A 19,827-nucleotide genomic window follows, 5' to 3' on the forward strand; every position below is an offset into this window, starting at 1 on the left:
TAACATAGCTGAAGAAGGCCTTATGATTGTCTTTTGAATCTATTGCAATTTTTCTCTGTTGGCCTTGGATGATTTTATGAGTGCTCGTATTATTTTACTAATAATGATCAAGGGTGTCTTCTCTTTTATGGATTTTGCTCTATCGTGTAACAGCTTTCTCCTCTTATTGTAAAGTTTGTTTATGGCTGGGGTCCACCAGACTGGATGTTTGCCCTTTGTGGAAAGAGTCTTGGTTTTATTAGGGATTGCCTGATCCATGCAGTCCTGGAGGTGTTCGTAGAAGGCATTTGTAAGGGCTTCCGCAGCTTGGGTTGTGGTTTCCACTAGCTCGGGGGCCTTTAAGGATACCACACAAGTCTTGAGTAGTGTGAAGTTTGCCTTAGAGAAGTTCTTCACTGTGGTCTTTTTTGTTTGGGGTGGGGGCGGGATGTGGATTTCCAGTGAGAAGTTTGTGATCTGATCTCACCAATGAGGGATATACTTCCGGTGTGGAGCATTTTGTCCCCGTGTTTGTGATGATGAGATCTAGTATATTTTCTCCTCTTGTGGGAATGGTGACTAGTTGTTCCATGGCATTTGAATTTATGAACTCCAGGAACCGTTGGGCTAGAAAGTTGGGGCTTGAGTAATGTTCCCAGTCTATATTCGGGTAGTTGAAGTCACCCAATATAATGGTGTTTGGAGATACATTTATACCCTCCAGTGTCTTCAGGAAGGCTGTGTGGGGTTCCTGAGTTTGAGAGGGTGGCCTGTAGCATGCTACAAATTGTAGAGCAGTTTTGCCTATGGTTAATTGCACCTGGATGGTTTCCGATGCTTCGTGTGTTGCCACCAACCTGGAGGTGTGGGTATCCTTGATGAATATGGATACACCCCCTCCTTTTGTGGTGTGGTCTGGGTTTTGGGGCCGGAACGCATGATATGAGGTAAAACCTGATAGTGCCGGGGTGCTCTCAGGAGCCTTGAACCAGGTTTCAGTCACAGCACAGACATCGATGTTCTCCATACTGAGAAGGGCCTCGAGTGCGTGCATTTTGAGATTTAGACTTCTGGCATTGAGCAGCGTTACCCTTAGTTTCTTCCCATTTTTGTTTTCTAGGGTGGTAGGTTTAGAATTTGAGCCTTGCCTAAAAAAAGGCACTATGGGGGTGGCAAGAGCCTTAGCCAATATCCGGAATCCCATGGGTGACAGGTGCAAGCCGTCCCTTGCGAAGCAGCGTGGCTTGTCAAGCATGTCATCCCAGGCAGACAGACACTGGATCCCCTTTGAATGACACCAGAAATTAAGCCAATTGTTAAAGCTGATCATCTTGTCTCTATGTTGTGGCATCATTCTTGGTGAAGGAAGGATACTGCTCAGGGTCAGGGTCATACCTGCCTGGGCTACATAATCAGAGAGCTCCTCTGTCTCTCTTCATGTAGTCCAGGGAGGTACGTCTCGGGTCATTCACACAGCATGGACAATGACTGTGTCATATTTGTACTTGCTGTGGTGTGACCAGAGTGCTTGTGTTATGTGGTGGATTCTAGCGCCCGATAGGCAGCTTTCTGTGACCCTCTCCTTGTTCAGCCTGGTGAGTGGGACGTCAGTGTGTCTGACTATGGAGTCACCTATGACAAGTATGTTTGGTGTTGTATTTGGCCTTAAGGGCTGTGACTGCTTTGCACACTGATTTTGTGGTTTGTGTGTTGCCTGTGGTGTGTCATGAGGTGGCAGTTGCTTGGATGTCTGCTTTGGAGGCCTCTGCTGTTTAGGTAAATTTTTGCTCAGAGCCTCCGAGTATGACTTTGTGTGTTTATGTGTTTGATTCATTGTTGTGATAGCTTTATGTGAGACTGGTTTTGTGGTGTGTGTAGTTGCCTTCTCCTCCTGTCTGGTCTTGCCAGTCCTGAGTTGAGAGAGCTCAGCCTCCAGTTTGGCTAAATAGCTGCATCTCTCGCAAGTATTTGTGTTATGTGGGAGGAGGAGAGGGTTGTCAGTGTACATGAGGCAATTGTAACATTGCCTCAATATTCCCAAATTCACCAACTGGACAGGAGAGGACGCCAGCATCTGGCCCTTCGACATGCTAGAGAAATTTAGAAGTTAGGGGTGTAACTGATTAAGAGAGGACTTAGTAAGGAAGTGGGTGCTCCTGGGGGGGGGGTTTGCTAGTGAGGGACTTTGTATAATACAGAAGTGCTAAACCTGAAAATAAGATGCTTTTAGGAACAAGTGCTGCACTTTTTAGTTAAGGGATATACTGTTTAGATTACTAGTAGAGCAGTTCTAAGGGAAAAAATGAAGAACAGACTTTATGGAGCCAGAAAAAGTTTAACCTTGTTAAACCAGCGCTGCCCGATGCTGCTCTAGTGGCAACTCCACACTAAAGCGTGCTTGATAGCAGGGGCTGGAAAGAGCCAGGAATTTACCCAAAACGGCCAATAAAACTACAGTTTCAAGTCAGTAACCACTCCCACGGGGGTCAGGAAAGCAGCTCAATGTTTTTCACTGCCACTGATCAACAGAGAGACTTTCCTCTAGCCCAAGCAAAAATGGCCTCACAGAAACTTACAAAACAGTTCAAGAACAGCAAGCCTGTAACTTTTTTTAAATCTCAGAAAAGTGGGGGGAAAAGCAAGATTTTTATTTCGTTTTGTTTTTGTTTTTTCAGAGATAGCAGAGGTTCACAAGTAATATCAAGTTATAACAGTGCAGTAAATGACCCCACACAAGAGTGCTAGGTCAAATACAGAAAATATGCAAGTTTTGAGAAAAAAACGATTTTAAAATTAAGTGCAAACAGGAAATTCAGTAAACAGCTTTTGGTTGTGCTCTAAATACAGCTACTAATGCAGAAATCAAGTTTAACAAGCCAGAAAATGCTCAAACTAGGCAGCTATGCAGAAAAACCTATCAAATAAACAGAGGAAAAATAAAATCTCAAAAGTGGCTCCTTTCTTCTCTCAGCATTTTCTCCTCTTGGTGGGTGCTTCACCAACAGCCAGCAAGCCTGAAAAGACGCCAAAACCACAAGGCAACTAGGTTTTAAGAGAGGAAGATGAAGGAGTTTTGGAAATGACCACTTTTGGCCAATAAAACTACAGTTTCAAGTCAGTAACCACTCCCACGGGGGGCAGGGAAGCAGTTCAATGTTTTTCACTGCCACTGATCAACAGAGAGACTTTCCTCTAGCCCAAGCAAAAATGACCTCACAGAAACTTACAAAACAGTTCAAGAACAGCAAGCCTGTAACTTGAACTTTTTTAAATCTCAGAAAAGTGGGAAAAAAGCAAGATTTTTTTTTTGTTTGTTTTTGTTTGTGTTTGGTAATGGCAGTGCTCTTGGTTTCTAAAAAGGGACATCATAAAATGGTACCTTTTTATTACCAGGAGGCAGCAGCCAGACCAGGGCACTTTTAGACACCATAGAAGGGAGAGGGAATCCTTTGAAGTTGGAGTTTAGGTTCCTTCCAGAAAAGCTTGTCCATCGTGGTCCTGAAAAAGTCCCTTCTATCTTGCCGCCAGCACAACCATCACCATTATTAGCATGATTTCATCCTACGTATGGGTCAGCACTTCTTTTAGAGTGGTGGTGATAGCAACAGTAGCTCCGACAGCCTCAGTTACCATTTTCAGGTTTGTAATTTGATAGTGTGGCATTTTTTTCCTTGTTATCTGATACAAGCAGCTTAAACTACTAAATGCATTTACCATTTACATTTACTATGGTTATGATGAATAGGCATTTAAATACAGCCTTGATTTGCTCATCTTATCCAGTTAATGTAAGCTGCAGCAGACCTTGTTGACCTTCAGCAGTTTAAATAGTTTGTACATGCTCATGTTCAGGCTTAGGAGACAAACAAAATAATATTTGGAGCATGTCGTGGTAATGGGCATTCTTATTGCACTTTGTACTCTTATCTTGATTCCAAAAAGGTTTCTGAAGTATATTGAAATTTTTCTTTTAGACCTTTTTTTTTTTTTTTATTACAAGTGTTTCCCCCATAGCACTTTGGAGGGGATCGCTTTAAATGCTTTAGTTTGTGTCGTCGTGTGTTCCAACCTTATTGCTCCGTAGCACACTTGTCTCTGGCCTGCCCTTGCAAGAGTTCTCTGTTCGTAAGAATCCTGGGAAGTTCAAGGCCAACAAATCCTAAAACTTTATGCTTCCTTGTTGCCACCAAAGAGTGTACTTTCCCTTTCAAGGAAAGTAAAGCCTAGTATGAATTTAATATATATCCAATGATCCAAGTCCTGTTTGAAGAAAAAATAAGTGGTGTGTGCTGGGCGGGGGCTTTGATACAGAGGTGCAGAAGACACCCGAGTAATGTAATTTTGTCTCCCCACCTTGTTTTATTGATCATCTGAACCAGAGTTGCATTGTTCAAGTAGTTGTGGGTACCGTTTCTCTTATGAAGATACAGGAGATTCTTCATTACTGAGTTTTTTTGTTCAGAAGGCACAGTGTGTGCGCCCTCATAGGTACTGGTAAAAATGCAAAAACGGGGACAGTTTTTGTAGCTTCTTCTGATAGCTTAGGGATTTTAAGCTTGCGTTCCTGTGGGATCTTTCCGACTGTTTTGTGTTATGGGGGTATATCCCAAAGGGTTCTGTTTTCAGTAATTGTTCTGATCAGTGTCAAATACAAGGGGACAGTAGCATCTTTAGATCTGGATAATATTCCCTTGGCAATCTGTTGCATCAGGATGAAAGATTTTTTTGACTACCATTGATACCCTCTCCTCTGATCACCACGTAACAAGTCTAACTACATTCTCATTTTGAAGTCGTGTTTTGTCAGTGTTATTTGGAGGGGAGATGTATGACGCATGTTGTATTTTGAATGCACCTGATATTTATATTTGTAAGTGCAAATTCTTCAAGGGCTTGTCTTTTAAAAAGGAGTTTAACAGTGACTCTGCAGTTATCGGCAAACTTTATTAGCCATAGGTCTTGGTGTTTAAATGTGCAAGTTAGAGAAGTAAATACTAAACACTAAGCCCTGTGGGGCACTACTGATTATCTTCATGTTCTGAGACTACACGCCATGTGGTTTCTGTCTTTTAGCCAGTTAGCTATTCATCTTACCACATGGGGGGAGGGGAGTCTGTTTTTTAACTAGTTATGGCAGTGGCACATGTCTAGGCCAAATCAGTGTAGGTTGTTTGTACAGTGTGCTCACTTGTCATCAGCAGATTCATTAAATTGCCTCTGTCTTTTACAAAACCATATTGCTTCTCATCTCGCCTGAGGAGATTTTTCTTGTCTGTTGTCTCACCCATAAGGCCATAGAGCATATGTCAGGCTGATTTGAACTCTCTTCTGGGGTCTTTAGTAGGGTCACCTTTATAGAGTGGCATCACAAATGTTGTATGCCATATTTCTAGAACTGAGCTTGTAGCCATACTTGGGTAAAAAAAGCTTTATGAAGTTGTTCTGCCTGGGCATGTTTAGTACTGTTAAACACATGGCCTGGTATGTTGTCTGGTCCCGTGGAGGAGTTCTTGGTGTTGGACAGCACTTTCAGTAAATTTTCTTGTTTGTGGCAAGGGGGTTCAGAGGAACAGATATCTTAATACTTTAGATACTTGTCTCAGGAGTGATTTTCACTTGTATATTGGCTGTGGCCACTGGGTTAGAGGTAGGCTTTGCGACGTAGTATGAATTCTGTACGTGATTTTTTTTTTTTTTTTTAATATAACTAAAGAAGAGTTTGAAAATTTCCTTTGGTTTCAGATGGCATTCTGTTAATGGGTTGCCATATTAATATATTACATGGCTTGAGGAAAAGCACTACTAGCTTATTTTCCAATTTTTATTTGAAGAGAGTTGCAGGTGGAGTTGTGCATAATGATGCTACATTTGTAAATACCAGATCAAGAGTATATATTCTTCTCTAGCTGTGCTAATAATCTGCTAGATTTTTAATTAAATCTAATGATTTCTTATGGGTAGTGAAATTGAATTAATGTGTTCTTGGATATGGGGAGGTCATCTGACAGGATCGTGGAACAGGTGATTAACTTGATGGTTGTTTTTTAGTGTGATCTGGAGTTTGGCAAGTTCTGTTTGCGGGTTTCTGGTCTGAATAGTGGTGATATTGCATCTGAAGGCATGATAGGAGCTAAACCCAGGTATAGAAGCAGTGCTTTCTGGGTATTTTAAAATGCTTCGTAGCTTTTACACACACATGGGTGCCTTCCAAATGCAGGAGGTTACCAAAGATGCCTCTATGCCTAATATTAAGAAAGAATAGTGCCCTAATGCACTCTATATTCCCACACTCTTCCCTCCATTGTTGTGTACTAGTTTTTAAACCTATAGACCAAGCAATACAGTTTAGTTGAGGACTCCCACGTTTCAGTTAAAGACCTCTGGAAGACTACAAAGGGCTACTCTTCCCAACCAGTGACAGCTGAGGGTCTTTTTGGAGCATTCTTGCCCCAAGAGAATTGTTAAAGATTGTGGTTATACTGAAGGGGAGTTGTTGCTGCTTCTCAATAAGTTCTGTTGTCAAAACGTGTGACTACTTTGTTGTAGGAGTCTTGGATCTTATTGTTACCAACTGGCTGCTCATAAAACTGTTGGATACCAAAAACTGAAAGATTTGCTCTTTGCCTGATGGTTCCTGGGTACCAAGAGCTTATTGCTCATGTTTTCATCATACTGGCCGTCCTGCCCACACACTGCATAGTTTTTGTGGCACCTTCTACCTTTTTGCACAGGTGTATACTTTCCTGGTTTATATAACTTTCTTGCACTGTGCTACCTCGTTGTCTGGTCAGGCTGCCATTCAGATATTGTATCAGTTTTGCAGTGGTCCATTGACAACTTTGACTTTTGCCAATGCCCCTGCCTTACTACTACCTTATTTGGTGGTATAGTCTTAGACTTCTGCTCCTTTAGTGTTCTCTTCCGGTTTAATTGTCCAGGTGCTTTTTATCCCATAAGCAAGGGTATCTCGTCCAGGGACAAGGTCATAACATCCCTTTATTATTCCCTTTATAAGGCCCATTATGGAGTACAACGCCCCATTTGGCATGTACCTCGCAAAGCACATAAAGCAGCTGGATAGACCACAGAGGTTCCTCACCAGGAGAATCCAGGGCCTCAAAAATCTACTATATACACATAGGCTAAAAGCCTATCACACAGACTCCTCAGAGGTGACCTCTGTCTGGCATACAAGGCACTCTGACCCCATCTTGATGGGACTGCTGCATATCTGCAAGTCAAGCTCCACTAGAGTAACCGTGCAAGCGGACTCAACCTGGTCTGTGATATCAATATGACTTGTTTGTGGGACAGATTCGTGTCCCAGAGACTCCCCCATCTATGGAATAGACTCCCTTTCTATGTCAAGCAGAGTACCTCTTTACCCCCTTTTTAAGCACAACCAGGTAACTGGATGGGTAATAAAAAAAAAACATCCCTGGGATCCCACTAGTGTCCCTGCTGGACACCGGCATAGAGTGGTGATTTGTGTATGCATGGGCTAAACTCTTGGCTAGGCTTAAGGGCCTCGGGGCCAATAGACTAGTAACTTCCTATGATCACTTCCTTCACAGCACAGTTCTTTGAGAACCATTTTGCAGCCTTTTGTCGGGATGTATAACCTCCACCATCTCTTCCCTGGTAGTATGCCTAGCCACAGACTTCCATTGTCAAGATTTTATTGTGTAGCCCCAATTCTAAGATCCAAGCAGAGTCTTTTGAAACTGAACTGCCTAACATAAATTTACACTAATCTGAGTGCTTGGATCCAAAGATAGTCTGCCACAGAGAGTCATGTTGAAGCAAAAAGGGCATAGATTTTTTTCCAAACAATGAGTTGTTTTTGCTGTTTATGCATGTTGTAGGACACTACCTAGATTGTGTGGGAGAAGCCTGATACTACAGCCCCTATCCTTTTAAGGAGCACGATGGGATTTTTCTGCCCTTCAGTTAGTATGAATATCAACTCCCAAACCTGGTCAATCATTGACTCTCTGGTCTTTTTTGTAGAGGCTGTTCTAATGAAGTTGAAGTTTTGCACCTTGTGGGCAATCAACAGGCAGGTCAGATGTTTTATAGATAGGACTAAGATAGGTTCATAGGTTGGTATTGAGCTCTCTGCCCGAAGGCATGCCCAGCCATGTTGTGCGGTATTCACAGCCCCTTTAGTAGTTCCCTAGACCCTTGTACTAGCAGCTAGTACCCTTGGCCCCTATCTAGTAGTGCTGTTGGTGTGATCCCCAGTGTGAACTTTGTTACTCATCAAGGTTCCTCTTGAAGAGTGATAGTGAGGGGCTCTGTCTTATGTAGATCGGGACCCTGTTCCATAGTAAGGGAAGTCTCTGCGAAGGGAATCTATCCCTCCAGCATGTTCTATTCATTGTTGTGTTGAGGTTTATATCCCTAGAGCATGTAGCTCGAGTAGATTTGGTTTTGCTAAGATGGAGCATGTTCAACAATTCTGGGTTGGACATGGCTCTGTAGTTAGACAGAGATTGCCTCTGAGAAAGTGGTATGCAACAGAGAACAGTCTTAGCTTTTTCAATTGTGCTGCATAGGGCAACTGTTTGAGGCCAGTAATTCTCTTGGTTAGGTACCTCTGCGGTCTCTCCAGCTGCTGGAGATGTCTAGCCAGGTGCATTCCAATTGGTGCATTGTACTCAATAATGGGTCAGATGAGGGAAGAGTAGAGGGGCACCATTGCATCCTTGGATCTTGATGCCTACCCTTTCATGATCAGATGGGTCACATAGAAGGATTTTCTAACCACTTTGGCAACATGGTTATCAAAGGAAAGCTGGCTGTCTACTTGGGTCCCTAGATCCCTTATTTCTTCAGATTTCAGGGGATTACTTCCTATGTTGTAGTTTGCGGTTACTCTGTTTTTTCCAAAGGGGATTACTACGCAATTTTTTTTTTTTTTTGCATTTAGCTTGAGACCATGGCTTTGACACCATGCATCAGTCTCATTTAGGCCCTTCTGGAGGATCTCCATGTCTGGCGGAGACTCTATTATAGCACCCAGTTTGCAGTTGCCTGCAAACTGTCAGCCACAGCCCTTCCGTGCTTGCCTGTACTTTCGAGAAGTATATGCCAAACAGGAGGGGCCCCAGGACAGAGCCCTGAGGCACACCACTTGTTACTGGTCTGGATTCGGACATAGATCCCACTACTCTTACTTTATGGGATCTGTCTTGAGAGCCAGTTTGCGATCCATCTTGTGACGTAAGGGTTTATACCCAGGCTGGTGAGCTTATCAATAATACCTGAATGGGGACTGGTGTCAAATGCTTTAGCAAGGTCAAGGTAAGCCGTGTGTACCTCCTTTCCCTTATCTATAGCCTGAGTAACTGTCTCAAAGAAATCCACCAGGGTCAGGAGGCATGGTCTGCCCTTGACAAAGCCGAACTGTGTGGGGTCCAGCGACTGGAGGTTCCCAATCTCTCCGTTTATGAGTTCCATAATGATTCACTCCATAGCCTTACAGATCAGACTGGTCAGGCTTATTGGTTGGTAGCTCCCAGGGTCAGTTGTGGCCCCACCCTTGTGTAGCAGGACCACCGTTGCCGTGCGCCATTCTCTGGGCACATATCCTGTGGAGAGGCTGAGACTGAACAGGGTATTAAGATGCGGGGTTAATTCCTTTTGGAGCTCGCGTATGACACAGCCTGGAACACCATCTGGTCCCATGGATATCATCGGAGAAGATTCTTTATTTGCTTGTTTTGTCCCATAGGGAGAGACTGGTAGAACAAAACTTATAGAAAAAGAGCAGTATAGCATTGGAATGGGAATTTTTAAAAGACAGTGTTGTGTAGTGTATAGGGAATGTTTGTAACTGCAAAATATCCAAGAATATACAGAATACATTTTATAATGGCAGTTTGGCATTGGCCTGCATGATTTTAAAAGTTTACGAGAATGTGGAAAATACGTAATGGGAAAAACCTCAGCTTTGGCCGGCTAAGAACTAGCTGTATTCAACTGGACGTATAAGAGAATTTAAGTACCTTTATCTGTACTTCTTTTTTTTTTTTTTTTTTTTCTTTCAAAAAATGCAGTATTTAAATTGATTTTAATTGTGTTGCAGGAATATTAACTGAACTGGAAATTTTGACTCTGCTCTTCAGTTAGTCCCACCCTAGTGGCCTTGAAACTGCCTGCCCCTCTTGTAAATTTGTGTTTGGATACTCCTTCTGGGCCCATCTCATTTGCTCACTCAACTGAGTGCAGTGACATCATATTCTGATTTCAGGCACTCCTACTGTGTACAAAGAGAGCATCTGGGAAACGGGGAAAAAAATTTAAGCTTATTGCCTGCCTTTCCTGTTGAGTGGTATAGACTATTTGTAGGCTTCTGAGACCCCAAGCCCTTCTGTGTTGGAGGGAAGCCTTCTAGCTTAGTTTTTTATTTTCCTTATAACTAGCCTGTTTTCTAGTTTCAGCATTCAAATCTGTTTCTTTGATCTCCGCACTTGTTCAGAAAAAAAACAAATTTCATCTGCTTTTACTGTACTTGAGTTTCTACCTACTTTATTTTACTTTTGCATCATCTTAAAAGTACTCAGTTGTATTTATTACTGCTTGGTGTAACTCATTCTAAGCCTTTTGGTTTAAACACTTGGGCTTCGGACCAGTTGTTTTACACTGAGAGGGTTTGTGGTCTGCACTGTAGTGGCAGAACAGGTAGCTTACATCCTTCTAGGTTGGGAACTGCTGACTTGAGGGCTCAGTGTCTGTTATTCTAAAAGTGTATTAATTCTGGTTTAAGCACTTGGGCTTTCAGGCCAGTTATTTTACATTAAGAGGGTTTGTGGTCTGCACTCTTGTGGGAGGAGAGGCTGGACTCTGCCCTTCTGAGCTGGGAATTTCTGGTTAAAGGCTTATAGTGCATGCATATCTGAACTGCTGCTTACTGAAGTTGGTGCGCCTTCTTTGCTGTGGCATAGACTGGATTCGGGCCTGCTAGATCTAGCTTTGTTTGTGTAACTTGAGCACTAATCCAGGCATTCTCTAAAGTATTAAATTGTATTTATTACTGCTTGGTAGTAACTTGATTAAAGTGTAGCTATCATCCCAAGTCTTTTGGATTAAGCACTTGGGCTTCAGACCAGTTGTTTCACATTAGGAAGGTTTGTGGCATGCACTGTGGTGGCAGGACAAGTAGCTTTCATCCTTCTAAGTTGGGAACTGCTGATTGAGAGCCCAGTGTCTGTTATTCTTAAAGTGTATTAGTTCTGGTTTAAGCACTTGTTATTTTACATTAAGAAGGTTCATGGTCTGCACTCTAGCATAGACTACATCCAGGCCTGTTGAATCTAGCTGTTTGTTTATATGCTGCTTGTTTGTTTGCTTGTTATTTCCCTGGAACGCTAATTCCACCTAATACGCGGCTTCTCAGCGCTTCTGTGGATCACTAGTGATATCTGCATTGCTTACTGTACTTATTTCCTTGTTTCACTTGAAAGAAAGTTACTGTTTGTCATTTTTGCATTTAAGTTAGCTGTAGCACATTGCACTTAAGTTACCTGGCACTTGCTCACTAAAGCAATTATATAAGTCAGCACTAAAAAAAAGCACTACACCCTCACTCCCTACTGGCCCTTGTTTTCAATTATAAAGGAATTCCCAATATTATTCTAGCATGTACAAAGGTCTGTTGTCAATCTCCTCTCCGGTCCAGCTGGTGAATCTGGGAATCTTGAGGCAATGTTACAACTGCCTCATGTACACAGACAACCCTCTCCTCCTCCCAACAAATTCCAACACATGAGAGATGCAACCATATAGCCAAACTGGAGGCTAAGCTCTCTCAACTCAGTACTGGCATAACCAGTCAGGAGGAGAAAAAACACACTCACTAAAATTCCAGTCTCACATAGACCTACCACGACAGCAAACCAAACACATAATCCCACAAAAACATACTCGGAGGCTCTAAATAAAGATCTGCCTAAGCAGCAGAGACCTCCAAAGCAGACACCCAAGCAACCGCTACCCCAAAACAAAACACGTGCAACACATGTCTCACAAAGCCAGTGTGCCAAACAGTCACAGCCCTTAAGACTAAACACACCTGATACACTTGTAATAGGTGACTCTATCGTCAGGCACACTGACGTCCCGCTCACCAGGCTGAACAAGGAGAGGGTCACGGTGAGCAGCCTGTCGGTCGCTAGGATCTGCCACATAACACAAGCACTCGGGTCACTCCAAGGCAAGTACAAATATGACTCTGTCATTGTCCATGCTGGTGTGAATGACCTGAGACGTACCTCCCTGGACTACATAAAGAGAGACATAGAGGAGCTCTCTGAGCATGTAGCCCAGGCCGGTATGACCCTGACCTTGAGTAGCATCTTACCCTTGCCAAGAATGATGCCACAATATGAAGACAAGATGATCGATTTCAACAATTGGCTTAAGTACTGGTGTCATTCAAAGGGGATCCAATGCCTGTCAGCTTGGGATGATATGCTCGACAAGCCACGATGCTTCGCTAGGGACGGCTTGCACCTGTCACCCCTGGGCTTTCGGATATTGGCAAAGGCTCTTGCTACCCCCATAGTGCCTTTTTTAGGCAAGGCTCAAAAGACAAACCCACCTCCATAGGTATCACAAGGGATAAGAAACTAAGTAATGCTACTCAACGCCAGAAGTCTAAACCTTAAGATGCACGCACTCAAAACTCTCCTTAGCATGGAGAACATAGATATCTGTGCAGTAACAGAAACCTGGTTCAGGGCTCCCGAGAGCACCCCAGCACTACCAGGTTATACCTCATACCTTGCTTTTCTGCCCCAAAACTTGGACCGAACCACAAAAGGAGGGGAGTATCGATATTCATCAGATACCCACACCTCCAGGTTGGTGGCAAAGCACGAAGCATCAGAGACTATCCATGTGCATCTAACAGTGGGTAAAACTGCCTTCCAGTTTATAGCCTGCTACAGACCACCCTCCCAAACCCAGGAACCCCACTCGGCCTTCCTGAGAACACTGGAAAATATGATGGTCTCTCCAAACACCATTATATTGGGCGAATTCAACTACCCAAACATAGACTGGGAGCATTACTCTAGCTCCAACACCCTAGCCCAAAGGTTCCTAGAATTTATAAACTCAGATGCTATGGAACAACTTGCTACCACTCCAACAAGAGGGAAAAACATACTGGACCTGATCATCACCAACCTGGGGACTCTATGCTCCAGACCAGAAGTGTATCCCTCACTGGTAAGATCAGACCATAAACTAATCTCACTGGATATTCACATCCCGACCCCACCCCCTGCCCAGAAAACCACAGTGAAAAACTTCTTTAAAGCAAATTTCACACTCCTCAAAACCGAGGTGGAATCCTTCAAAGCCCCCGGGCCTGTGGAAAATACGGCCCAGACCGCAGAATCCTTTATAAACGCATTCTATGAACACCTTCAGGAATGCATGGATCATGCGATCCCAAATAAAACCAAAACCCAATCCTCCAAAGGCAGACGTCCTGTCTGGTGGACCCCAGCCATAAACAAACTATACAACAGAAGGAGGAAGTTACTAAATGATAGAGCAAAATCCCAAAAAGGGAAGGCATCACTGATCAGTATTAGCAAAAATCTACGGGCACTCATAAAATTGTCTAAGGCCAGCTTCGAGAGAAAAATTGCACAGGACACTAAGGATAATCACAAGGCTTTCTTTAGTTATGTTAGGAACCTGGGTGGTAATTCCCAGATATGCTCAGAATTAGTCCAAAATGACAAAAAATACACCGAACCCACAGACATTGCCAACATCCTAGCTGACAGGTTCAGTGAAAACTCCCACCACCCCCAAAAGGGCAAATATCTATCCCAGCAGAGTGCTGCCCCCCCTGACATCTCAGATGCTCAGGTAAGAGCCGCCCTCTCCAAAGAAAAAAACACCGCATCAATGGGACCAGACGGTGTCCCGGGCTGCGTCCTACATGAACTCCAAAAAGAGCTAAACCCAAACATAAAACTACTGTTCAGTCTCAGCCTTACTACAGGATATGTGCCCAAAGAGTGGCGTACAGCAACAGTGGTCCCTCTCTTTAAAGGTGGTGCCTCAACGGATCCTGGAAACTATCTCCCCATAAGCCTGACTAGCTTGGTCTGCAAAGCTATGGAAAGGATCATCATGGACCTCATAAATAAAGATATTGGGGACCTACAGACACTGGATCCTACCCATTTCAGCTTCAAGGGCAGATCCTGCCTCTTAAACCTGGTTGATTTCTTTGAAACAGTCACCAAGGCCGTTGACGAGGGGAAGGTGGTCCACACAGCCTACCTGGCCTCACAAAAGCCTTCGATACAATACCCCACTCGGGCATTATAGATAAGCTCACCAGCTTAAATATAAACCCCTATGTCACTAGATGGATTGCAAACTGGCTCAAGGACAGAACCCACATGGTTAGAATTGCTGGAGCCATGTCAGACTCCAAACCAGTTACAAGTGGTGTCTCACAAGGCTCAGATCTGGGACAGCTCTTGTGCGGTATATATTTCTCGGAGGTACAGGCCAGCACGGAAGGACTGTGGTTGACCAAGTTCACAGATGACTGCAAACTGGGTGCCATAATCGACTCTCCAGCCGACACAAGCATCCTCCAAAAGGGCCTCATAGAAACAGACAACTGGTGCCAGAGCCATGGCCTCAAGCTAAATGCCAAAAAGTGTATAGTCATCCCTTGGCAAAAACAAAGTGCCTACAAATTACCACATAGGTGGTAATCCATTAAGTACAGAAGAAGTAATTGGGGACCTGGGGACCCAAGTTGATAGCAATCTCTCATTTGACAACCACGTGGCCAAAGTGGTTAGAAAAACATTTTATATAGCCCACCTAATCATGAAGGGATTCACATCTAGATCAGGGGAGGTCATCGTGCCTCTTTACTCATCCCTCATCAGGCCCATAATTGAGTACAATGCCTCTTTTGGGATGTACCTTACCAGACACCTGCAGCAACTGGAAAGACCCCAAAAGTACCTCACCAAGAGTATCAAAGGGCTCAAACAGATGCCATATGCTGCCCGGTTAAAGAAACTCCAGCTCTACTCAGTGGCATACCGCCTGTTCAGAGGCGATCTGTGCCTGACTTAGAAAGCCATGTCCAAGCCGGAATTAATGGACATGCTGCACCTCAGAAAATCCAAATCCCATCGAGCTACGCGCTCGAGAGACTTTAACCTCAGCACTGAAATAAATAGGACATGCTGGAGGGACAGATTCATAACCCAGAGGCTCCCTTCACTCTGGAATAAAATCCCAGTCCAGGTTAGGCAGAGTCCCTCATTGACTCTCTTCAAGAGGAATCTTGATGAGTGGATGGGAGATCGTAGGTTTACCCCGGGTATCACTTCTGTGTTACTGTTAGAGGCACAATATACTAAACTCGAAACAGGGCATAGCAAAATAAATTTAAAATGGGTGGCGAAAGCCAAACACATTCTGGCTAGGCTTATAAATGCCCTAGGGCAGATAGCCTAGTATGAACCTATGAACGTCATATACACATGTGTAGATAGTCAGGAATACCCATGCTACATTCCTCACACATACTGTTCACCACACATGCATTTTCTTATGCAGAAGCACTTAAAATAAACTTTCTCAAATCTCTCCAAAGCCACCCAGTGGCAGTACTGCTCCTTAGCAATTTCAAAAGAAAACACCAGAAGCAACAATAAACATTTCACATAAGCCTGCACCTAATGGTCCTCCAAGTGCAAAAGTCCATAAAGCAAACGTCCACTTCTACTCTTATTGTTGGGGACTCCATTGTATGGTACACAGATGCCCTACTCACCAGGCTGGACAAGAAGATAAAATTAATTGCCTATCTTGAGCCAGGATCTGCAATATCACGCACACACTCAAGTTATTGCACCCCAGGTCATTCTAGTCTATTTTATGATTCTGTCGTAGTCCATGTGTGGGTAAACTGGACTGAATGAGAGATGTGAAGGATTTCTTGGAGTATGTGTCACAGGTATGAGCCTTACATTGAGTAGCATTCTGCCTTCATCAAGGGTGGTGCCTCAGTTTTAACATAAAATTATTTGGCTTGTTTTCTGGGTCATTTCTTGGGGGATCCCGTATCTGTTAGCATGGGAGAACTTGGTCAAAAGGCTGTCATTTTGCCAAGGATGGGTTGTATGTGTTTGCCCCACTTAAAGCTTTTAAATATTGGCTAAAACTTCATCAGCTTCCTTGGAGCCTCTTTTTTTTTTTTTTTTTTTTCTTAGCAATGCCACAAAGATTTAACTAATATAGTGCAAGTGGAGCAGTAATACCTTTAAGGTTGCTTGTACAGTGTTCTAAGCCTAAATAAAACGCACACACACACACACACACACACACACACACACACACACACACACACACACACAAAACCCCCTTCAAGCCTGCTTCGCACTGGGGAATGTAGACATCTGGGTGATGTTTTACAACAGCAGCTCCCTTCCCCCTGTTAGTTTTGTGTAGGAATGGATGTGACCAGAGTGATTGATATGCTTTGTGCCTTGTGATGAACAGTGCAAATTATGTATGATTGACATGTCATGCAGATTTGTCGGTGACATCATGCATACATTGCATGTTGATTTGAGACCAGCTGAAGTCACCCCCGTGCATGTGTCTTGGGAGTTTTCCGGAGACAGTGAGGCTCCAGAGGTAAATGTAATTAAATGATGCTAGCCTTCTTAAGTTAACTTGTAAGATATTTGCCTTAGGGAGATCAAACTGGCCTCCATCCTATAGACACCGCAGCTACCTAGCTCTCCAAAAAATATAAAAACTACTTTTACCAATAGAGAGCTCAATCCAGAAATAAAATAATACTTTATTGTTAGCAAGTCTAACTAATTTAACTTGGGAAAACCCTCTTAAAAACAGAAAAGGATACCAGAAAAAAAGATTTTTTGATACTGCCTGGACTCCTTCACATACATGTGCTCAGCTTGCAGGCTGACTTGGTTACCCGGAGGCCAGATCTCATCTTACAATTCCTAAGCAACAAAAGAAACATTATGCCGACTGACTCTGATACTGTGGAAAAGACATTAATGCTAAAAGGTCTAGAACTGGGAAGTAACAGGAATTCAGTAAAGCGTTCAGTAAAAATAAACCCGAATGTACAGATCTTGATGACTTAAAACTAGCACTAAAACTTCTACAATTAGCCATACAACATTTTTCAGACCAGCTAAAATCTTTCGGTGACGCTCTTAATCATATTGCAATCCGGAATCTAAATCTTACAACAATTCCATACAAGAACTGCAGCAAAAATACTGGACCTAGAAGCAAGATCCAGACGTAATAACATCCTGAGAGGTATTCCAGAAAATGTTGAGCAAAAATAAACTACTGGAAACATGGCTATCTTTGGGGCTCTACTTGAAAACACCACTGAAGCAAACCAAATAATTCCAACACCATTAGATTCCACTAAACCAAGATTGCTGTATGTTAAATTGCTTAACAATCAACATGCGACCAAAATCCTCACAACAGCAAAAAGAGAGACGTGGTCTGGAATGGCAACAAAATATTTTTTGCTCAAGATTTACCTCTACAAATCTTAACTCTGCAGCTTTCTGATCCAAAGCCTTCAATACAGTTCCTGAACTAAACTGTGCCAAAAAGCTGTAAATAAATTACAGATCAACGCTATGACATTAATACGGAGATTGCTAATCGTTGAGCAAACCTCTTGTATTTCTATTAAAGTGGTTTTCTACGCAAGTGTTCGTTTCGTGTTTTTAACCAACAGTAACCAAGTCGTGGCATTTTGCTGAAGATTTCTTCTCATTTCTTCAGTTTTTGTTCCTCTGCAACTTCAGCATTGTCGCTATTAATTACAATAAGGTTTTTAATAAAAAAAAAAAAAAAAAAAAAAAAACTTACCACGTTTGAAAAACTTTAGTTCAAAAGAAAACACCAGAGGATTTTTCATCTGAAAGGGATTCACTGGCTCCATTATTGCATGTATGGATCCAGCTGTCTCGTATAGCCAGCCACTTCCTGTCTCAACCCTGACCTTGGCTTCCTAGAAGCTATTTCTCCCTTAAAGTGCTACTACCGTATTTCTCGCCACTTCCATGACCACAGAATAAAGAAATCTGCAAGGATTGCATTCAGTCATCGGGAATGCAACACACATATATAGTGTTTTCGGTCTAGAAAACGCAGGATAATCTGAAAATCATCAGGAACGACTTACTTTTTAGTAAATCTCTCCCCAATGACAGTTTGATTTTCAAAGTAATCCTGCCGTGCAAATACTGTATCCTACCCTTTGTAAGCCTGCATAACTGTTCATTATTCTGCACTGACATGGCAATCCATCAAATCACTCATGGAATAATTTATATTACCTGCTGACTGAGTAATGCTAAATACTCAAATACATAAATGCCTGGAGCCCATTCTTACTTGCTATTTTTGCCTATCTATATGACCAAGAGTCATTGGACCTTGGCAGTTTTTGAACATTTATCCAGCGCTAACTAATGGACCTCCATTAAACATTTGGTCAGTTTTCCCTCTCTCTCTCACGTAACAATGTAGCATAAATAACTCAAAAGAAATTGTATATATAATTACTTCCTTGCCTGTCTCTCCACCTAGTTAGAGTAGTTAGGATATTCACCTGGAATGTTTTTTAACTTTGTTTCCTTATATAAATATCCTCACCTTAGATGGTGGTTAAATGCTGTTAAATAACATGGTTAATGGAATAAGATGGGCTTTAAAGTGCTTTCTTTGTTTGTTTGACAAGCGATTAGACTGTATAAGTACTTTATTTACACTGATTTGCTTACTATTTTATGCTTTACCACCTCTTTGAGGAAAAATGTAACGTTATGAGTTTCTGGTTCATAAATAAGAGTACTAATAATCTAGTAACTCCATTTGTTGTAATATCAACAGCCTATAAATTTAGTTGGTTTAATACCCTTTACCTCCCTGACCGCAGATGAGAAATACCACCAATAAGAGTCTCACATTGTTATACTTAAATATAATATCACCTGTGACACTTATTCGAACAACTAGTGCATTTTCACCAATTACTAACATTGCTTAGTACCCCTTAAACGTACTAGTTAACACACTATCCAGGGATTTACAAATTTTACACCACTTTAACCACCGATCAGAACCCTATCACCATATACCTCATTTTGGGGGATATTTTGACTACACCATATAGCACCCTATTACCTACCCCCAGATATAAATAACGGAGAGCTATGAGCCTAGTTGTTTCACTAGGAAGACGTGCTATTTGTACTCTGTATAGTATACGTTTTTAATATGGGGCTAAAAGCTACAAAAGAATAGTTGCAAGAAGAATTCCATTATACCAATTCTGCTTTAATTTCTGTTTTAGTTCTTTAATGACCATTACCCCCCCTCTCTTCCGGGCATGGTAGTTTAGTGAATAAGCACGTTTGGTTCATAGGTTCATACTAGGCTATCTGCCCTAGGGCATTTATAAGCCTAGCCAGAGTGTGTGTGGCTTTCACCACCCCTTAGGATGAGAATACTATACCCATTAGTTTGCTGTGCCTCTGTCCAGCAGTGACACAGAGATGATTCCCAGGGTAAACCTACGATCTCCCATCCACTCGTCAAGATTTCTCTTGAACAGAGTCAGTGAGGGGCTCTGCCTCACATGGACTGGGATTCAGGAAGAGTTGTACGTCAATGTCCCTCCTTATCCCTCTGTTGTACTAATTATACTATCCATGTTCCCCTCTTACTGATCCAAAGATACAAACGCAAATATGTGGTCATTTGATTCATGGAATG

The 19,827-nt window shown here is 42.6% G+C and overlaps 1 protein-coding gene across 1 annotated transcript in view; it reads left to right on the forward strand.

Annotated features, from left to right (window-relative positions):
• Positions 1 to 19,827, forward strand: part of LOC122808865 (chromatin target of PRMT1) — a 550,938-nt gene that overhangs the window by 19,992 nt on the left and 511,119 nt on the right.

Source organism: Protopterus annectens, chromosome 8.part0 (genome assembly GCF_019279795.1).
Source record: "Protopterus annectens isolate FY-2018-M chromosome 8.part0, PAN1.0, whole genome shotgun sequence".
NCBI lineage: Eukaryota > Metazoa > Chordata > Ceratodontiformes > Protopteridae > Protopterus > Protopterus annectens.